General features: G+C 39.9%; 1 protein-coding gene across 6 annotated transcripts in view; it reads right to left on the minus strand.

The window, feature by feature from the left end:
• PRLR (prolactin receptor) overlaps positions 1–22,474 on the minus strand; it is a 176,972-nt gene that overhangs the window by 65,822 nt on the left and 88,676 nt on the right. For 4 of the 6 annotated variants that reach the window (XM_087888217.1, XM_087888214.1, XM_087888215.1 and 1 more), the window contains one exon: positions 7,536–7,620. The exons of the other annotated variants lie outside the window; for them this stretch is intronic. The gene's annotated coding sequence lies outside the window, so the exon portion shown is untranslated. The remainder of the gene's footprint in view (positions 1–7,535; positions 7,621–22,474) is intronic. 6 annotated transcript variants of the gene reach the window in all.

Genomic DNA, 22,474 nt, shown 5'->3' on the forward strand with positions numbered 1-22,474 from the left:
TGTGCTACAGAGAGTCCTCGACTTACGACCATAATTGAGTCCAAATTTTCTGTTGCTAAGAGAGACATTTGTTACAAGTGAGCTCTGTCCCGTTTTACGACTTTTCTTGCCACAATTGTTAAGTGAATCACTGCAGTTGTTCACTTAGTAACTCGATTGCAGGGGTGAAATGCTACCGGTTCGCTCCAGTTTGGGTGAACCACTAGTGATAAAAACGACAGGTTCAGGTGAACCGGTAGTAAAAAAATGCTTTAAAAAAGAAAAAAAAGGCACAGCTGATTGTCAATTAGCTGTGCCATGGGATCCTCGGAACCCTTTTTTTTTTAAAGCATTTTTTAACTACCGGTTCTGGCGAATAGGTAGTAAAAAAATGCTTTAAACAAGGTTCCGATGATCACAGCTGTGCCGCGCGATCGTCGGAACCTTTTTTTTTTACTTTTTAAAAGCATTTTTTTACTACCGGTTCTGGCTAATAGGTAGTAAAAAATGCTTTAAAAAAGTAAAAAAAAAAAAAAAAGTTCTGACGATTGCGTGGCACAGCTGTGATCGTTGGGACCATCTTTTTACTTTTTTAAAGCATTTTTTTACTACCTATTGGCCGGAACCGGTAGTAAAAAAATACTTTAAAAAAGTTAAAAAAAAAAAGTTGGCCCTGCCCACCCAGTCACATGACCCCCCCCCCACCAAGCCATGCCCACCAAGCCATGCCCACAGAACCGGTAGCAACAAATTTTACATTTCACCACTCAAGTGTATCTGGCTTCCCCATTGACTTTGCTTGTCAGAAGGCTGCAAAAGATCTTTACATAATCCGGGGACATTTAGCAACCGTCATAAATGTGAACCCGTTGCCAAGACCCAAATTTGGGTCACATGATCATGAGGATACTACAATGGTCATAAGTGTGAAAAATGGTTGTAAGTCACTTTTTTCCAGTGACGTTGTAACTTTGAACAGTCACTAAATGAACTTTCGTAAGTGAAGCACTGCCTGTACTTCTCAGTGGAAGCTGCTCAGACATTCTGCTGTCAATATTGTTAATGTCCCAAAGCTGCTTTTTCAAAAGGCAACTGGACTGTCCGGTTTTTCTTTGAAGATGTTTCGCTTCTCATCCAAGAAGCTTCTTCAGCTCTGACTAGGAGTATAAATCCTTCCATTCCCCGCCATTCAGTCAGAGCTGAAGAAGCTTCTTGGATGAGAAGCGAAACGTCTTCAAAGAAAAACCAGAAACTCCATTTGCCTCTTGAAAAAAGCACCTTTGGGACAACCATGATCTGAGAATCTCCAGAGACAATAATGTCAATGCTTCTACCATATTTTTGCTGCCCTTTCTGTAAGATATTATTGCCTAACATACCATAATTAGCTATTTGTTGTAAAAAGATTGCATGATTACTGTAATAATTTTTGTAATACAACTTTTAAAGTTATATTTATTTTCACTTTGGGTATTTCCAACTGCTACTGGCAGTTGTCTTGGAGAACCCAAAGTTGAAAGAGGTCAAATGAACACATTATACAGACATTAGGCGTTATAGCTACCCAGATATCTTCTTTCCACCCTTCTCTTGGTCTATGATTAACTAATCTGTTTCCTTATTCAAGTCCTAAAACCAAGAAAAGCCTTATTAATGTGGGTACAGATAGTTTCTTTAGCTCTCGTCCTAATGCTCTACTGAGAAGTAGGGGGAGAAAGGCTATCCAGTTCAGAACATGGGAGGGTCCATTGTACCCAGTGAACTTCATTTACATAACTGGAAGGCAATATATTAACAGACCGTCCCCAAGCAAAGATTTCCTCCCAAAATTAAACAAGAAAATTGTCCCTAGGTATCATGACAGCTGGAATGGAGCCTAGAGATTATCTAATCCAATTTTGCTTAATGAGGCACCCTGTGATTACAGTTTGTACAGAAGTTAATCCTTGAACTGAAAACAATACTGAGTTTGTTCTAACTTGAACTTTCTAATGGACTACATGGACTCTCCGGAGAAGGGCGGCATATAAATCAAATTAAAAAAAAAAAAAAAAAAGGATTCAAACTGTTCATGCTAAAATATTTCCAGAAGATTTCAACATAACATTGGAAGAGGTTTATGCTAATAACGGTTTCAAATTTCAGTTGGAGTTTGCCTTTCATTCATTCCCATTTTGGTAAGCAATTTATTCTTGCTACCAACCCCATACGTTGGTGAGCCTAACTTGTGACTCATTAAACAAAATTTTCAGGTAGTTCTAATTGTCATATGAGATTTTAAAGAAGCTCAGAAAGATGTTATAAAACCCTATGTATTACAAGAGAACAAACTAAAACAGAGGTGTCAAACTCGATTTCATTGAGGGCCACATCAGGGTTGCGTTTGACGTCGGGGTGTGTGTGGCCAGGGTGGGCGTGGCCAGCTCAATATCACACGTCTCGGGGACACCTGTGGCGGCCCGAGTGCTCTGACGGTGAAAATGGGTTCCTGAACTCCGTTTTCTCCTGCGACGGCCTCCTGCAACCCTCTGCCAGTGAAAATGGAGCTTGGGAAGGCCCTCCTTAGCTCCGTTTTCGCTGGCAGAGGCACCACGAGCTAGTCCTTCGCTGTTTCTAGAGCAGCCCCGTGGGCCAGATCTAAGCCCCCAGGCTCTGAGTTTGCACCCCTGAACTAAAACATATCCATTTATGATGGAACAGAGAACAGGCAACCAATTTAAACTTTCATCTACCATCTGGCCCTCCATTTCTGAACAGTGTATTGGCAGATTCAGGAATTCCCTACATACTAGAAAGCAGTTCATTTTACTCACTTACCTACTACTTACCTTTACTACTAATGGGGCCGCATGCACGTGCTTGCTTCACTCGCACGCGCAAGCGGCTCTTCTGCGTATGCGCAGAAGCATTTTGATGACGTCGGGGTTGGTGGATGGAGCCTCCCGCTGGTTTTACTACCGGTTCTATAGAACTGGTGCGAACCAGGGACAACCCACCACTGATTTTACTGCTATTACAGCCACTGTGGCAGCGTGGAATGAGGTAAGGTAGTCCTCATCTTATAAAAGTTCATTTAGTGACCGTTGGAAGTTTCAACAAATTGAAAAAAGTAACTTATGACCATTTTTCACACTTACGACTGTTGGAGGATTCCCATGGTCACATGATCAAAATCTAGACGCTTGGCAACTGACTCATATGGCAACTTTCTGACATGCAACGTCAATGGGGAAGCCAGATTCACTTAACCTCTGTGTTAATAACTTAACCGCTGCAGTGATTCACTTAACAACTGTGGCAAGAAAGGTCGTAAAATGGATCAAAATTCACTTAACAACTGTCTTGCTTAGCATCAGAAATTTTGGGGCCAATTGTGGTTGTAAGTCGAGGATTACCTCTATATATCAGTTGTGGATCATTGATGGATTCTGTGGAATACCTTATGGAAAAATCTGCTCTACACAAGAACAACCATACTATAGTATTTCCTGTAGGCCACTGCCAGAAATGCCCTCTCTCCAGAATAGGCTCCTGCAGCTCCTGGCTGCTGCTTCCCTCAAAGTTAGGACCTTTTCTTTAATCACATCCTGCAAACTTCCCACTTCCAAAACAGTGTTTCTTTGCCTGGTCTATTTTGTTGTGGTCCGCCAGCAGTCTGCGGAGCTGGCAGTGGAGTTGGACAGCGATGAGGCTGAGGAAAAACATGGGCCAGTCCTGGAGGCTGGGGAAGGCCTGGATGAGGGCTCTGCGTCGGAGGCAGAGATGGGGCCAGGACCATCGGGGAGTGATGTGTGGACTTCTGAGCCTCCAGAGGCTGACAGTAGAGAGGCAGAAGAACAGGAGGAGCCTGTTCCTAGTGCACGTATGAGAAGAGCTGCCGGAAGGCAGGAGCAACTAAAGCAGAGAGGAGTAGGGCCAAGAGATGATTGGCCCCTCCCATAAGGCTTAAAAGACCAGCAACGGCTCTTGGCCTCTTTGCCGGAAAACAACCGTTGAGAGAATTGCTTCTTGTTTGGCTGTAGTTATTTCTTCTGTTCCTGAACTGTTGCCAAGAAAAGCCTTTCGCAGTTTGCCTAATTATCCCAAGGTCAGAGATAAACTGAAGACTGGTGTTCTGAGGACTTTGCTTTCATTTAATTTAGAATATACTGAGAATGAGTTAATTCTCAGATGTTTTAATAAAATCTGTTTTTTGGAACTGTTTTGCATTTAATATCAACTATGTGGGCCTGGGTCACAACAAGTTTTCAGATGTTTCTGTGGGTGTCTTTGAGTTGGTGCTGACTCCTGGACACTGCCTGGACCACTCCCTGAAATTTTCTTGGAAAGACTTCAGAAGTGGTTTACCATGGCTTCCTTCTTCCCAGGGCTGAGAGAGAGGGACTGGTCCAAGGTCACTGAGCTGGGTTTGTGTCCGAGGGAAGACTAGAACTCCTGGTCTCCTTGTTTCCAGCCTAGTGCCTTAACCATCACTCCAAACTAGTTCTTGATTATAAAGAGGCATCATCTTAATTAAAATACCAGCTTTGAAGTCAAGCTCTAAATTTTATTGGAACTGTATAACTGGATCTACTTATTGTGAATAAGCTTTAGGCATTATCAACTCAGATTGCCAACACAATCATAAATTAGAAACCGTGAATATATACCTAGTTGTGATATAGTTGCAAGGCCAGATTATTTATTTTTCTATTATCTCTAGCTATGTGCCAATTAATAGTGCTTCTAATGAGAAAACAAAGTACTTCTATTCAGTCAAGTACTGGATGCGGAAATCACAGCAACCCAAATGACTCAGTAGTTGGGGAGTTCAATGCCCAAAATGGCTACAATGACTGTAAAGATATAGAATAGAATGGGCAGATATAACCTATGCAAGAATGCAAGTAGAGATTACAGTACAGTACGTCTATTAAATCTGATCTAGTATTAGCAAGCACTCTTTTTAGCCATAAGAGAAAAAAACAATTGCTACCAACCTGCCTTCCATTGAGGACCTGTATACTGCACGAGTCAAAAAGAGGGCTGTGAAAATATTTACAGACCCCTCACATCCTGGACATAAACTGTTTCAACTCCTACCCTCAAAATGACACTATAGAGCACTGCACAGCAGAACAACTAGACACAAGGACAGTTTTTTCCCGAACGCCATCATTCTGCTTAACAAATAATTCCCACAACATTGTCAAACTATTTATTAAGTCTGCACTACTACTAATCTTCTCATCGTTCCCAACACCCATCTCCTTCCACTTATGACTGTATGACTGTAACTTTGTTGCTTGGATCCTTATGATTTATATTGATATTTTTTCCGGATTGCGTATTTGTACCCTATGACTATCATTAAGTGTTGTACCTTATGATTCTTGATGAACGTATCTTTTCTTTTATGTACTCTGAGAGCATATGCACCAAGACAAATTCCTTGTGTGTCCAATCACACTTGGCCAATAAAAAATTCTATTCTATTCTATTCTATTCTATTCTATTCTATTCTATTCTATTCTATTCTATTCTATTCTATTCTATTCTATTCTAAAACTCAGCATAGATACTAAAAAAATTAAATAGACCCTGTACTGATTTTGGATAGAATTTTTTTGAAATTCTGTTTCTGACAGTCAAAGTTTTGGGGGAGTAAGTATTAGCACTCACCATGCTTTAGCATATGCTAAACTAAAAATAAAAAGATTTACCGGTAGTTATAGATCTTACAGAATTAAATGACCTAATTAATTAAACAACCTGAAGTACTCAAATATTGCTGAGAAAGAAATCACTTTCAAAAGGATTGTGAAAATAATCTGAACATAGGTGACAATTTTAGAGACCTACTAGTCTAAAGTGAAAAATATTATTTATGGTATAGCAGTTAAAGTGATTGGGTATACCATGAAACATGCAAAGAACTAGGTAAATCCTAAAAAAAAAAAAAATCAAAAGAAACCTTTTATACCTAGAAAAGACCAATCAAGGGCCAAAAATGTGGCTGCTTTATTAAAAATAAAATTAGACAATATCAGAAATTATATGTCAATAAAAAAGTGGCAGAATTAAAACATGGGGAAAAATTGATCAAAAAATCTATATTTCAAAGAAATTCAGTCCAGCTCCAGCAACTCTGGATGCTGGTATTATTAACTACAATTCATAAGTTTAAAAAAGCTAATATACAGTGAAGACAAAGGCTCATCAAGGCTAGATGAAACTTTAAAAGTCATTAGATGCTTAAAGGCACCAGGTCCAGATGAGCTGAAGTCAGCAATAGGTAGGACTTATCTGGTATCTTTGGTTCCAAGATCTTTAATTTTTATTTAGGAAAATGTAAAAAATTAAAACTTCATCAAAAGGGTGGGAAATGACAGTTATCATTCAACACCCCCCCTTCTTATAGCAGTCATCATGGAGATATTTTTTTGCTCAATATGGTATATAAAAATTATGGAAATGATATTTGTAAATTAACTCCTGTCTGGAAAGGGTAGAAGTATTAGAGAAAAGCAAGCTGGATTTAAAAATGGACCTAAATGCACTAATCAAATCTTTGCAATGCTATCTACTGGAACTGGGTTTTGAATTCCAATTAGAAAAACATACCATTTGTTGGTTTCAAAGGAGCATCTGATAGTGTGGACAATGACAGCATTTGGCAATGCTTCTGGCAGACAAGGTACCACATAAAATACACCAAATCACCCAAGCCCTTTGTCAGATTACAAACTGTCAAAGTAGACCATATGGAGACTGGAGTCAAGATTTCTCCATCTTATCTGGTGTTTGTCAAGGTGGCATCATCTTATCACTTTTAACCAGTGGTGGGTTTCAAATTTTTTTACTACCGGTTCTATGGGTGTGGCTTTGTGGGCGTGGCATGGCTTCATGGACGTGGCTTTGTGGGCGTGGCAGGGGAAGGATACTGTAAAATCTCCATTCCCTCCCCAGTCCAGGGGAAGGATACTGTAAAATCTCCATTCCTTCCCCACTCCAGGGGAAGGATACTGTAAAATCTCCATTCTCTCCCTACTCCAGGGGAAGGATACTGTAAAATCTCTATTCCCTCCCCACTCCAGGGGAAGGTTACTGCAAAATCCCCATTTCCTCTTGATCAGCTGAGAGTCAGGAGGCAGAGAATAGATGGGGGCGGGGCCAGTCAGAGATGGTATTTACCGGTTCTCCGAAATACTCAAAATTTTCACTACTGGTTCTCCAGAACTGGTCAGAACCTGCTGAAACCCACCTCTGCTTTTAACCAATATAGGCCTGGTTTGTGTTTTGAGAAAATTGTTGGATGGAAAGGTTACCGGCAATGTTACACAACAATTTGGTTTAGTAATGATGGATTTAACATTTAAGGATGATGTGGCAATCCTAGTTGTCAGTCAGGAAGATCTACAAGAAATGATTAGTCGTACGTATCACAATTAAAGCTGACAAAATTGGCTTCGGGGTAATTCCCATTAAAACCAAGTATCATCTCGCTCCATCTGACTTTCCAGTGATGCAAGAAAAATAGGAAACTAAATAACTGGACAAGTGATTATTTTATGTACCTCAGAATTGAAGTAAGAAGAACTGGTGTAGGACACAAGAAGTGACATCTTGCTTGAAGTGAGCATCCAATGTCCTTTTCTCTTTCTGGAAACAGAAAGATACGACATAGTATTATTTTAGTCTAAATAAACCATGCAACAGAATCAGCTATGACTATGAGGCCAGGCCAGGGAGACTGAAGACCATAAAACACTATATGTTTTTGATCATTGATATCAAATTTTAAATAAATCTGAAAATGAGGATGTCTGTCAGAAAATATAACATAGTAGCCCTCTCAGACTTAATAAAAAAATCAGATGATGAAAATAGTTTGACCAGGTGTTGAGAATATTGACAACTGACTACCCAAGCTGGCGTTCACCAGTTTCAATAAATCCAGATAGAAACAAACCTGTGGTGGGGTTTTGTATAATGAAAATATTCATTCTGTCATAGCCCAGGGCTCAAACTCAGGCTCTAAAGAAGCTACTCTAGCTGAACCAATGGAATGTCAACCTTATGAGATATCAAGCCAGGAATCACCTTAGGCTGATCAAACACAGGGACCATCAGAACAACTAGTGTAGTCAGATGTTGACATAAGCCCTCAGACTCTGTGTGTACTGTGGAGAGCAAAGATGCTGAGTGAGGCTCCTTGCCAAGGAAGGGAGTAACTCTCTTAATTAAAGACATGTTTCTCTATTGGAAGCAGGTGTCTGATTCCCTGTTCCAGTGCATTATTCCTTGTCAAACAATCAGCTTGGACTGGCTAATAAACCTGACTTGGCTCTCTGAACTTTGGACTGGATTTTGACTACTTTTCTGCATGTTCCTGTTGAAAGCAAAATTACTTAGGCAAACTTTCTTCCCAAAAGACTCTGTTGATGTTCATTTTTACCCCTTGTCTATTATTATCTGCTCAGCCTTGAAAAATTGTGATTCTTACTTAGTAGCTGAGTGTGTGTGAGTTTGAAATAGGCACATTTAAAAGAGGCAGAAGGTATTGTATTGAAGCCCCTAAACTTTAGTAGGAAAGAATAGAGTAGAAACTGGCATGCCCATCTAGCTACAATTATTTATAAACACGTACAGTAAAAAGAAATTATAAAAGAAATTAATGAAATACTTATACGATCAGATTCTATACCCAAATGTTGAGTGTAGTGCCAATAAGCAAAATAAGATTACAAGATTATGATCTGATTTACAGAGTAATTTTTGCTGCAATCGATAAATGCAAATTGATTTTCTATAGATCTATAGATTCTACAGATGATAAGAGGTCATCAGGGTAACAATATCCATATCAATCCTTAGTCTCTTAATAGATATAACACTTTGCAAACACGTTCAAAATATTTATCAGAAATCTGTTCCATAATCATAGCTAGTGCTCATGCATAGCTAGCTAGTGCTACAGAATATTATCAAAGAGAGCAAAATAGGGACAGTTTAAACTATGAATCAAGAAATCTAGTACCAGAAGTCTTTAAAGGAACATAAATTATTCCAGGGTCTAAGAGAAAGGCCTTCTCTGTCATTGCGCCTGCCCTCTGGAACATCTTGCCTCTGATATGAGATCAGCCCCAACCCTCCTAACCTTTCATAAGGGCCTAAAGATCTGGTTTTACCAGTTAGCTTGGGGCCCATATAGGAAAGCATCACAATGGAAGTGGTTGATAGATTAACAACAGATCCCACCTCCCCTCCACCCTGCCCCCGCCCATCCCATCTGTAATTGGATTATAGCATTTGCAGGTATTAATTTATGTTTTTAATACATATGTGCGTATGTCTGTGTCTATGTGTCTATGTATATACATATGTGTGTGTGTGTTATAATTTTAGCCACTGTCTATCCACTGCAGGATGAAGACCTCTTCTGCATGTTTCCAATCAATACAGTCTTGAGCTTTCTTTTCCTAATTGGGCCTTCAATACTTGCTGATCTCATCGATCCATCTTGTTTTAGGTCTCTTTCATAGATGCTCTTTATCAAGTGGGATCCATTCTATGACTGCCATCAGTTCTTGCTATTTGACCAGCCCATTTCCATTTCAATTCTTTTACTCAATTGATGATATCATATACTTTTCGTTTGTTCTCTAATCCATGAGAACAAAAAATCTAATGCATTATCATCTTGTCTTGTAATGCTGAGTGTGTGTATATAAGTTACCTTGATGGTAAGAAGGGCGACCGATAAATTTATAAATAAATAAATTTAGGAATGATGAAGGAATGACCGAAATTTTAAGGGAGTATTTAGGAAAAGATCACTCATTCATGGAAAAGAAGGAAGCATGAGAAAGAAACTTAAACAAACTTGCCTTGATTTTGGTTGGTATAAGAAGTGGTGAGGAAACACTCGGACAGGTTTTCAAGACTCTGTTATTCTATCTTATAGCAACGAATCTCTGCTGTTGACTGTTTCTTGATTCTGACTTTCTCAAAAACTGACAGTCTGCATCCTCAGGAAGCAACTGTATGTCATCGTGAAGATGCAATTTTAACTAATTTGAATAGCTGCAATGCAATGGTGCTCTGGGTATTATGGAAAATTCATCCTGGATCCTCAAGATACATAATCCTGATTACAATGGTGCTGACCCCTTCACATCCCCCTCCAAACAATACATTCTGAGTGTTTGAACGTTTTCTTATTAAAAATGCAGAAATGAACCCAAAGCTGCCATTTTCTGTGGTAGACATGCTCATTTTCTCTCTCTCACTATGCCAACCTCCCTTAACATTTATGATATGTTGGACCATTTCTAATAATTTTCACACTTAATAGGCATCCTAACTATGAATATGTGGCATTTGAAGTTGCACACATATTTTAAGGGTCATTCGAATATGTAGGTGCTTGTGGTTTTCATCAAAATTAATTTGCAGTATATGCAGAAGTGGCAATGGAGAATTTTTCTCTGCAAATATTTTACACACATTCAGCATTTTGCTTAAAATAACCTCATCCCTTGAGAAAAACAAATGCTAATTCTCCGAGTGTAGGCTATTTTGGGTACCTAGTAGACAATTCAGATTTATGATACCGTAGCATCCAAGAATGTGCCTTCATCTTTCAATTAGCATAGTTTTCAAATTCTTTTTAAAAAGAAATTCCTTAGTGTTTTTTTTTTTAAATAGGGCAGTACTATATTAAATGATGCCTTTTCAAAGGACTGGAGAGTAAAAACTAATGGAGAGGAAAGAATAGAGAGAAAAAACTCTTGTCTTTCATATGAGAGATGATGATGATGATATTATCCATTCAATCGTGTTGGACTCTTGGCGATTTTTATTTGTTTGTTTGTTTGTTTGTCAGATTTATATGCCGCCCTTCTCCTGTAGGACTCGGGGCAGCTCACAACAATAAAACAACCCGACAATAGATAAAATTAAATAATATTAAAAACCAATTAAAATCCCCAAATCCCCAAGTTAAAATCCATGGCAGATCAGGGAAGTTGTTGAAAGAGCCATGTCTTTAGGTCGGCACGGAGGTCGGGGGCCATCCGGAGCCCGGTGGGCAACCCATTCCAGAGGGTCGGTGCGACCACAGAGAACGCCCTCATCCTGGGGACCGCCAGCCGACACTGTCTGGCTGAGGGGACCCGGAGGAGGGCAGCCCTATGTGAGCGTACTGGGCGGTGGGAGGCCAGTAGGAGGTGATCCTGCAAATATCCCGGGCCGATGCCATGAAGGGCTTTATAGGTGAGTACCAGCACCTTGAAGCGGATCCGGAGGACCACTGGCAACCAGTGCAGCTCACGTAATAGTGGTGTTATATGGGAGTAGCGGGACGCACCCATAACTACTCGTGCGGCCGCATTCTGGACCAGTTGGAGCCCCAAGGGCAGCCCCATGTAGAGGGCATTGCAGTAATCCAACCGAGAGATAATGAGAGCATGAGTGACCGTACGGAGGGCGTCCCTGTCTAGAAAAGGGCGTAACTGGCGCACCAGGCAAACTTGTGCAAATGCCCCCCTTGTCACGACCATTAGATGGTCCACTAAAGACAGCCATGAATCAAGGAGGATGCCAAGATTACAAACCCTTTTCGAGGGAGCAAGACACTCCCCTCTCATCAACAATGATGGGGGAGCTAGATCATGGGACGCCAGAATCCACAGCCACTCTGTCTTGGAGGGGTTGAGCCTGAGCCTGTTCCTACCCATCCAGACCCGTACCTCCTCCAGGCACTTAGACATCACGGAAAGGGCATCCCTGGGTTGGTCCGGGGTGGACATGTAAAGTTGGGTATCATCAGCGTACTGATGATATCGCACCCCGAAACCACGAATGATCTCACCCAGCGGCTTCATATAGATGTTAAAGACCAGGGGGGAGAGAACCGACCCCTGCGGTACCCCACAAGTGAGGGGCCTCAGGGAGGATCTCTGACCCCCCGCCCAAACAAACTGCGTACAGCCCAAATGGTAGGAGGAGAACCACTGTAAAACAGTGCCCCCCACCCCCAACCCCCCGAGACATCGCAGTAAGATACCATGGTCAATGGTATCAAAAGCCGCTGAGAGGTCAAGTAGCACCAGGATGGAGGAATAATAATCTCCATATCTTCTGATCGTGCCCTGCTTCTTTTGAGTTTTTCAATGCTCTGGCTAGTGTCAGCTTTGATGGTGTCTGGCCACTGTGTTCTTTGGCGGCCTGATTTCCTTTTACCGCTAACTCCTCTCGACATAATTGCTTTCTCCAGCGAATTCCCCCGCATGACATGGCCAAAATAAGTAAGACACAGTTTTGTGGTTTTCCCTTCAAGTGACATGTCTGAGATTATGAGCTCTAGTACCTGCTTGTTGGCTTATTTGCTGTCCAAGGAGCCACATGAGTACCTGCATTCTTCTATTCCACATATGAAAATGTAACATGCACAGTCTGAGCATTTAGGATAGAGGCAGCCCTCGATTTATTTCTGGATTTTGGCAAAATTGCCCCATAAAGAACAATTGGTTTGTTTGTTTATTATAAAATGCATTTGCCACCCATCTCATTTCAAAGCGACTCTGGCTGGCATACAACATAAAAACATGTAAATCGTCAAATATAAATATAACCAATGAAATCATAATACAAACAGAATAAAATCATTGACACAAAATGGAGAAGGAAGCAGCCAGATGCATTGGAAGGGAGGCAGAGTTAGCTTTTATTTAATCAACCAGCTCCAGCTTGAAGTTCTCCCACGGGAGTCCCAAGCTACCTGGCAGAGCCAGGTTTTACGGATCTTAAGGAAACTCAATCTCCCATCCCTCTGAGATGGGCGAAAGATATATGATAAGGTATTCCAAAGGGCAGGAGCCATGGCAGAGAAAGCTCTTCTCCTGGATCCTGCCAGCCGAAATTCCTTGACTGGTTTGTTTAATGACTGCAGCTTTCACTTAACGACTGCCGCCAAAAAAAATTGCATAATTGGGTTGGACATGTGGGTGATCTTTTTTAACGACCATCATGGCTTATGACAGTAACGGGCAGGCTCCATTATGGTTGTAAGTCAAGGACTGCTTTTACAGCACTATTGATCATGGTATATAACGAAATCAGATAAATCAAATACTGTAGATAAATGTAATAATATTCCAAATGAGCCATCAAATGCCACAAGGGAGTGAAAATGCCAACAATAAATTGTATTTAATGAACAAAGAGAAATTGTAGCAGAGAACTTATAAATACTGTATAACATCACTTCTTGTCTTGTTTCGCATTGTGTAAGCACAGCAGTCTTACTGTTTCTTTTGAAAAAAAGATAATCCTTCTGGGAAGAAAAAAATAATCCTTTAATTCCAAGAAATGCAGAAAATAGTTACTACCTTTCATGAGTAATTTCAATTGCCCTGACTGCTTCTTTTAATACTGCAGAATCAAACACTGGTCTAAAAGAGGCTGGAATTTCTGGTCAGCAATGTTTACAAATATCATTAAATGGAACAGTACGTTGGAGGTTTCTCATATTATTTTATTATCTGATCTAGATTTATGAGCATCTGTCTCTGCCTCTCATTCCCTATCAATCATCCTTAAGTTATAAGATCTAACAAAATGAAAATTGTTGGAATTCAGTTACCAAGTTCTCTCTGGCCTAATCTTTTGTTTTTAAACAGTGGCCGATCTAATAAAGCTCTTGTTGAAAGGAAAAACATCCTTCAGATATTTGTGCTTGCCATCTTTATTCCCACCATCCATTTCTTGGAACAATGATAAGTGTGATTTCTGCAGCATAGCTAGCTAGCTTCATTATAAAATAAAAAGAATAGAGAGTCCTTCAGCCAGCTGGGCTCCACACCTGTGCTTTAGCAGTGATACTGTACATTTGTCTTACAAATAAATATATCACAATATAGACAGCCAATCTGTTGTAGTGCTGAGGGAGCGCCAGAAACTGGAAGAGCAGTTCTAGTTTCCAGCGTGCGCATGTGCACTGGTCACCTGGTCTTCCGGTTTATGATGCGCGAAGACAAGCTAGCCGGCCCCAGAGCACACATGCGTGCCAGGGAGCTGCTCTTCCGGTTTCCGGTGCTCCCGCGCACAAAGACCACATGCATACCGGAGCCCGGAAGAACAACGGGTGACGGCTGGCATGCCCGAAGAGATGGCTGCGTGCCACTTCCGGCACACGTTCCATAGGTTCGCCATCACTATTCTATTGTAACACAGATAATCCTTGATTTACAACTACCATTAGCACCAGAATTTCGATCGCTAAGAAAGTTGTTAAGTGAGTTACACCCAATGTTACAACCTTTTTTGCCACGCTTAAGCAAATCACTGCAGTGGTTAAATTGTGTGATCGTTAAATGAATCCAGTTTCCCCAATTCACTTTGCTTGTCAGAGGCTAGTTCGGAAGGCTGCAGACGACCCCATTAGACTGCAACTATTTACATGCCGGATGTGGAGCATCTAAATTTTTATTTATTTATTTATTTTTATTTTTTAAAACATAAACATAAGATACATCTTTTCAAAACAAAGCATTGATCCGGTTATAGATTGATACAAATCACTAACAAATTTTAATTTACAATTAACACAACTTAATATTTTACTCAATTATTTCCCTAAATTCTGTCTATGCCATTATCCCAAAAACCCGTTACTTAAGTCTCTAAATCCTATCCAAATATCATTTCATTTTTCTTTTTCTTTTTACTTAGATGAATGTATTTTAAAAATATAAATCATTACAATTATTATAAGCCTTTAAACAATATTTTAACTGTGGGGGCATCTAAATTTTGATCACGTCACTGCAGGAACACTGCAACAGTCATAAGTGCAAGGACTGGTTGTAAGTACAGGTAGTCCTTGACTTACGACCACATTTGAGCCCAAGATTTCTGTTGTTAAGTGAGACATTTGTTACGTGAGTTTTGCCCCATTTTATAACCTTTCTTTCTTTCTTTCTTTCTTTCTTTCTTTCTTTCTTTCTTTCTTTCTTCTTTTTTTCTTTCTTTCTTTCGTGAATCACTGCAGTAGTTAAGTTAGACACACCGTTGTTAAGTGAATCTGGCTTCCCTATTGATTTTGCTTGCAAAAGGGGATCACATGACCCCATAGCAATGGTCATAAGTATGAACCATCTGAATTTTGATCACATGATCATGGGGATGCTACAAAGATTGTGTGAAAAATTGTCATAAGTCACTTTTATCAGTGCTGCTGTAACTTTGAACGGTCACGAAACTAACTGTTGTAAATCGAGGACTGCCTGTAATTTTTTTCAGTGCTGTTTTTACTTTAAACCAGTGGTGGGTTGCCCCCGGTTCGGACCGGTTCGCAAGAACCGGTAGTAAAATTGGCAGGAGGCCCCGCCCACTGGCCCAGATGTCATCATCGGCGATCTGCACATGCGCAGAAGCAAGGCGCGCACATATCAAAGTGAGGGTGCGCGCACGATCCCATTCCGAACCAGTAGTAAAGGTAAATAGAATCCACCCCTGCTTTGAACAGTTGTAAAATCAATAGTTGTAAGTCAAGGTCCACCTGTAATAGCCACTTACCGTATTTTTCGGAGTATAAGATGCACCTACCTTTTTTGGTGAGGAAAAGAAGAAAAAGAAATCTCCCTCTGCCTCTGAGCAATTTTGCCTCATTGCAGAAAACAGCAAACAGCCTGCTTTACTTTCATTTTCGTTTTCAGCATAGCTTGATTAGCACAAGAGAAAAAAAAACTGCTCCAGCAATTTACCTCTTTGTAGCAAGCAGCAGAGCCCTGCGCAAAACAGCTGAGAGCAAATCAGCTGAAAGTGGGGAGGCTGATCCAATCAACTTGTGCTAATTAAGCTGTGTTGAAGCTGAAAGGAGCTGTTTTATCTTGCTGTTTGCTTACAAGGAGGTAACTGCTGTGAGGCAGAGGTCAAAGGGTGGAGGCCAGTGGGTGGGAGGGGCTACATTCGGTGCATAAGACGCACCTAAATTTTCACCCCCTTTAGGGGGGGGGAAAGGTGCATCTTATACTCCGAAAAATACGGTAATTAAATGCACATAGAGACAGCCCTAGATATGCCTAAAAGTTAATTTGCCTGTTTGGCTGTTTCATTTTCAACTTCTAGAATTGCAGTTTAATATCAGTTCAGAATATCAGTGGTTGTATGGCATTTAACATTTTTTCTTCCTTCTCCGATGACTTAATTTACTACAATGGAGTTATCCTCCAGTTCCTCTTGACAGATAAAATCTCACCACACAGCCATTCTGTTCAGTCTATGATCAGCCACTCAATTAATCCAGGAAGATTCTTTCTTTATTTTCAACTGATTCACTCATTGCTATGTAATGCAATTCAACCATGAAGTTAAATATCATTAAAAATAAATAAATAAATAAATAAAAGCATGCATACAGAAGGAAAACCTATTTGAACATTAAAAGTGTAGGAGAGAGGCTGAACATTAAAAAAAGTAGAGAGGTCCTTCTCTCAATCATTATGCCCTAGTCAGCTCCCAAATGGACTACTGTAACACACTCTACATGGGACTGCTTTTGAAGAGTATCTGGAAGCTTCAACCGCAGCAGTGTGAGCAGTTATGTACAGTATGTGAACGGTCATAGAACAACACATTTCACACCTCTGCTCCACAAATTGTATTAATTACCAGTTTGCTTCCAGTGCAGGTGCTAACCTGTAAAGACTTGTATCACATGGGGCCAGGTCAGGGGTGAAATCCAGCAGGTTGTAACAGGTTCTGGAGAACCGGTAGTGGAAATTTTGAGTAATTTGGAGAACCGGCAAATACCACCTCTGGCTAGCTCCAGAGTGGGGTGGGAATGGGAATTTTGCAATATCCTTCCCCCAGGAGGGGAGAGAATGGAGATTTTACAGTATCCTTCCCCTGGAGTGGGGTGGGAATGGAGATTTTGCAATATTCTTCCCCTGCCATGACCACCAAGCCACGCCCACAGAACCAGTAGGGAAAAATTTTGGATTTCACCCCTGGGCCAGGTTATATACGGGACTGCCTCTCCCCAAATATATGATATCCCCAGTGGTGGGATTCAAATTTTTTTACTACCTGTGGGTTCTTTGGGCGTGGCTTGGTGGGCGTGGCAGGGAAAGGATACTGTAAAATCTCCATTCCCTCCCCACTCCAGAGAAAGGTTACTGCAAAATCCCCATTTCCTCCCAATCAGTGGGACTTGGGAGGCAGAGAATAGATGGGTGCAGGGCCAGTCAGAGTTGGTATTTATCGGTTCTCTGAACTACTCAAAATTTCCGCTACTGGTTCTCCAGAACTGGTCAGAACCTGCTGATTACCACCTTTGGATATCCCACCTATGTCCCATCAGAGCTGGTAGAAGGGGTACCTTCAGGTAAGAAACTTTGGTGGATCCAAAAAAAGAGCTTTTTCAAAACTTGGACGTGCTATTGAGTTGAGGGTCCCAAGGAAGTACAGGTAGTCCTTGACTTGCAACGGTTCATTTAGTGACCATTCAAAGGGACAACGGCAGTGAAAAATGTGACTTATGACCATTTTTCACAGTTATGACCTTTGCAGCATCCCCATGAACACGTAATCAAAATTCAGACGGTTGGCAACTGGTTCATATTTATCACTGTTGCTGTGTCCCAAGGTCATGTGATCACCTTTTGCGGCCTTCCGACAAGCAAAGCCAATGGGGAAGACAGATGTACTTAACTAACGTATCAACTTCAGTGATTCACATAACAACTGTGGCAAGAAAGGTCATAACGTGGGCAAAATTCACTTAACAAACAACTTAGCAACAGAAGTTTGGGGTTAAATTGTGGTTGTAAATCGAGGACTACCTGTTTGGAACACATTTAGTTGTTTAGGAATCCTATTACCAAATGGCTACGGTAGAATGAACCTTGGAGGTTTTCTAGTTCAACCTTCTGACTGAGGTAGGAGTCTTTATACCATCCCAGAGAAATAGTTCAATCTTTTCTTGAAAACCACCAGTTATGGAGCACTCACAACTCTAAGAGGCAAGTTGTTCCATTGATTGATCATTCTGTCAGAAAATTCCTCCTTATTTCCAGTTGGCTCTCCTCTTGTCCTGCCCTCAGGTGCTCTGGAGAATAAATCAACTCCTCTGCCTTGTGACAACGCTTCAAGTATTGGAAGACTGCTGTCATGTCTCCCTAAGCCTTTTCTTTGTTAGACTAAACATACCTAATTCCCTTAGCCTTTCATCATACAATTTGGCCTCCAGAAACCTTATTATTTTTTACTGCTTTTCTCTTTACACTTCTTCTGTAGCCTCAACATTTTTTTTGGTATCTTGGAGATCAGAACTGGACAGAGGGTTCCAAATCTGGCCTCACTAGTGCAATACATAGTAGTACTATCACCTCTTGTGATCTTCATGTTGTCCCACTGTTGATGCAACCTAGGACTGGGTTGGCTTTTTTGGCAGCTGCAGCACATGGCTGACTCATACTTAAGCAGTGGTCCACTAGGACACTTAATTCCTTCTTTCAGGCACTACTGTTGTGCTAGGAACTGCCTATCCTGATCTTGTGCATCTGGTTTTTCCTGCCTAAGTGCAAAGTTTACTTTTCTAACCACTGAAATGCATCTTGTTAGATAAACCGAGATACCTGCTGCTCTTCCAACTTTCCATTCCCTGCATTTTATACCAATGTTCATTTTTCTTTATTGAAATCTACAATTTAATAAATCGGACTATGTAGGAAAAAAAATGCTAAAATAAGGATGCAATTTAGTGTTATTCACTATCTTGAGTGAGAAGAACAATCCATGTGAATAATGCAAATACTACACCATTTCATGACATGCGTTGGGAAATTCCAAGGGCTAGAAATTGCTCTTGAGAAACCACTAATAAGACATTCTGTTATAAAGTCTTACACAAATTAGTTAACTGAAATACCATAATAGGGTGTTGTAGTAGTACATTTGAGGTAATGAGAAGATACTGTGAGGTACAACCAACTTTGCAAAGAAACTTGGGAAGACAAGGTTGCTTTCCGAATGTTGAAACTCTATGTGAATCGGGAAGTTTAAAAAATACAATCCTAAACTGATTTTATTAGATAATAGTTATCTGAAAGCGAGAGAATTTTAAAGAGAATGTAGGTACAAAGATAAGAAGTCCCAGATATATTAACTTGACAGGATAATTGTACTTAACGTTCATTGAACTCAGCAGCTATTTTGATAATAAAATTTGAAAAACTGAAATGTAATAATTTGGGAAATAATATCCCATGATTACCTGTCAAAGATGAATTATTAAATAAATAGCAAAGTGAGAAGACTAACCACTCAGAGTCCAGAAGGTCATTTCCTTCCGCAAAGCAACATTTCATACCTTCTTGCCTTTCTGTTTCAGATTAATAATAAGTAAAAAATCCTTGGCATACTAGTGATTTGGACATTAATGTATATTCTATGTTTTAGACAATTTTTGATCCTACCTAGCCATCTCCAAATGTTCTGGGACTACAACATTCTGCCCAGCACATGAAAGATGCCAGCTTGGAGATGATTTCATCCTCTTGACATACAGGTAGTCCTCAACTTTCAACAGTTCATTTAGTGACTGTTTGAAGTTACACTGGCACTAAAAAAATAGTGGTTTATGACCATTTTTCACACATACGACTCTTGCAGCATCCCCGTGGTCACGTGATCAAAATTCAGATACCTTTCACGACCTTCTGACAAGCAAAGTCAATGGGGAAGCCAGATTCACTGAACAACTGTGGCAAGAAAGATCGTAAAATGGGGCAAAACTCACTTAACAACTATCTCACTTAGCAACATACATTTTGGGCTCAATTGTGATCGTAAGTCGAGGACTACCTGTACTGGAATCTGATAACAAGTGTTGTGTTTGGAGGAGATACTTATTTCCCTCAGAGATTAATTAACCAATAAACTGTTTAAATAATCGAAGACTCCAAGAGGCACAGATCCAAGGATGTTTAATGGTGTATTTCAAAAATCAACAGATATAAAATAACTGTTTGGTTGAAATAATTTTCACTGAGCTCTGACACACCATCTGTTTGAGTTCCGAATAACCCCCAAGTACTTCATGCACACGTTTCTCTTGTTTTTTCCTCCTCATGTGCAATTTCCAGATGTGTTCAGAGCTTCCCTTAAATATGAACTGGGAGGTGGAGGAATGCAACAGATGGCCTCCCAAAGGTAGGCAGAGTTCTTTAGTAGGCCAATACTATTTTTCAGCCTCCATTTTCCAACTGTTAGCAGTATAACCTGCACCAGATGTGTGTTGTAATACTTGTGTGAAAGTATACTTCAAGACTTTTTTTTTTTTGATATAGAGAGATACTTCTCAATATTGCTTCCATGGCCTCATATAAAAACAACAAATCCCTGGATACTGAAAGCGACAACCCAAATGAACAAACAGCTAGAGCAATTTCTCTGTGAAGAAACTGCATTTTCCTCTTTTTCTTGATTTCATGTACCTTTTCCCAGGATAAAATATCAGAAAATGTTACGTGTCCCAGATTACTTATGCAAGAACTCTGTAGTCCCAGTCTCAATATAAAGTCTGGAAAGACAGTATTGCTTATTTCCCTGTTTTCAGTAAACAATTTCTTTCTCCTATACTTCACTTTTATTAACCTCAAAAGGTAGCTTTGTACCAGTTTAGAATCAGTTTGTAATATCTGTCAGTAGGTTTGATGGTGGTTTTTTCTTCATACTTTGTTTATTTGAAATTGTTTCAATAAATACATGTTTCAATAAAGGAAACTGGATGTTTTAAAATAGAAACACCATGGAGCTTATAGAGGACCTATTTTCTCATTCATAGAAAATTCTCCCATACGCTGATCCCTGGCCTCAGAGCATCCAATATTCTTTCTCCAACGCCTTTTTTCTGTGGGGGTGTTCAAAATGTATTTTCCTTCTACTAAGGCCGCCATAGCAACATGCAATGAAATTTTATGCTACTGGAGAAAATGCCAGTATATGTTGGTATGCAATCATTGCAATAGCGTAGCTTGTAAGAATCTTTTAAATATTATGCAGAAGTAATGGCCTTTTCTTTTTCAAATTGCTAAATATGCAATATTCTCTGAACACATTGATGGGGGTACTACAGGTGCTTTTTCAAGAGGGAACTTTTCCTTGAAGATGTTTCGCTTTTCATCCAAGAAGCTTCTTCAGTTGCCTCTTGAAAAAGCACTTTTGGGACAACAATGATCAGGATGACTCCATAGACATGAATGGGGGGAGGGATTAGGAAGTTAGCCTGCGTTAGTGGAAATGGAGGGGTGAGTTGTTACTTCAACACTAACATCCACTGAGAGTAGATATGGATTGAAAGACATTATTAAAGATATTAACTTAAGGGTCAGCTGGAGAAAGCACTGAGTGGTCATGATATGTTTTGTACGACTTTAAGTGCTTTGAAATCGCCAGAAGCAAAAAATGATACCAGATTAGCTTCAAACTGCTTTGTGAGGGATTGGAAAGTGAATTAGGCAATGTAACAGTACCTAGAAAATTGCTTTAGAGCTTTTGATATTACGGACTTTATTGTCAAGTTTTTTGAAAGTTCATGTTTGTGTCTACACATTTTAGCGATGTGCTTGTTTTGTAAACTGCAACTTCGCAACTCTTAATTTTTACTACAATTAATATCGGATTAATTTGTTAGCAATTTTCAAACTCGGTAGAATACATGATACATAAGTAAGTTGTACTGTGTTCAACTTATTTGCATCTATGTTTGTAACAAGATATTGATCTTCCTCTCTTATGAACACTACATTAGCCCTGTCTGAGGGCTAAATCCCCAAAAATGCAGCATACACACACGTGTGTGCATACACACACAGAGAGAAACTTTCAATATTCTTCACAATAAGTACAGTTACATTTTAATCTTTGTGTCTAAATTTACATCATTTATTTTATTCATATTTTATTGATTAAATTTATGTGCCACCCATCACAATACTGACACAGCTTTGGATTTCATAATTATAATCTTTCTATAATCTAACCTGTGTAGTCATCAAAACCATAAATCACAAGTTCATTCCCCCCTCCCATTTTTACGCAAAAATACATACAGTAAGAGGTTTCCAGTCACCAATACATGTAGATAGCGTCTTTTCTCTAATCAAAGAAGTTGGTTTGTCTGTCAATTTCACCAATTATTCCTCCATAGTGGGTAGTGTTAATTCCAGATGCAGCTACAAATTGAATGGAATCACGGGCACGTTAACTTTTGCAAGACTTAATGGTTATTTAATAAGGGGCAGGATGGGAAATTTTGTACGCCCTTAATTGGGATTGCAGCACTGGAGCTGTTGATACCATCGTGTGGAGCAAGAAAATAAATTAGCATCTTACATGAGAAGAATTCTATTAAATGTTGTTTGCCCTGGATGTTTATGTGGTGGCCAGTTAAGATAAGGTCTGTTCAAACTGGATACCCAAGTTTACTTAAGACACACCCTTAATT

This window comes from Pantherophis guttatus, chromosome 2, assembly GCF_059756535.1.
Source record: "Pantherophis guttatus breed Tessera chromosome 2, ASM5975653v1, whole genome shotgun sequence".
NCBI lineage: Eukaryota > Metazoa > Chordata > Lepidosauria > Squamata > Colubridae > Pantherophis > Pantherophis guttatus.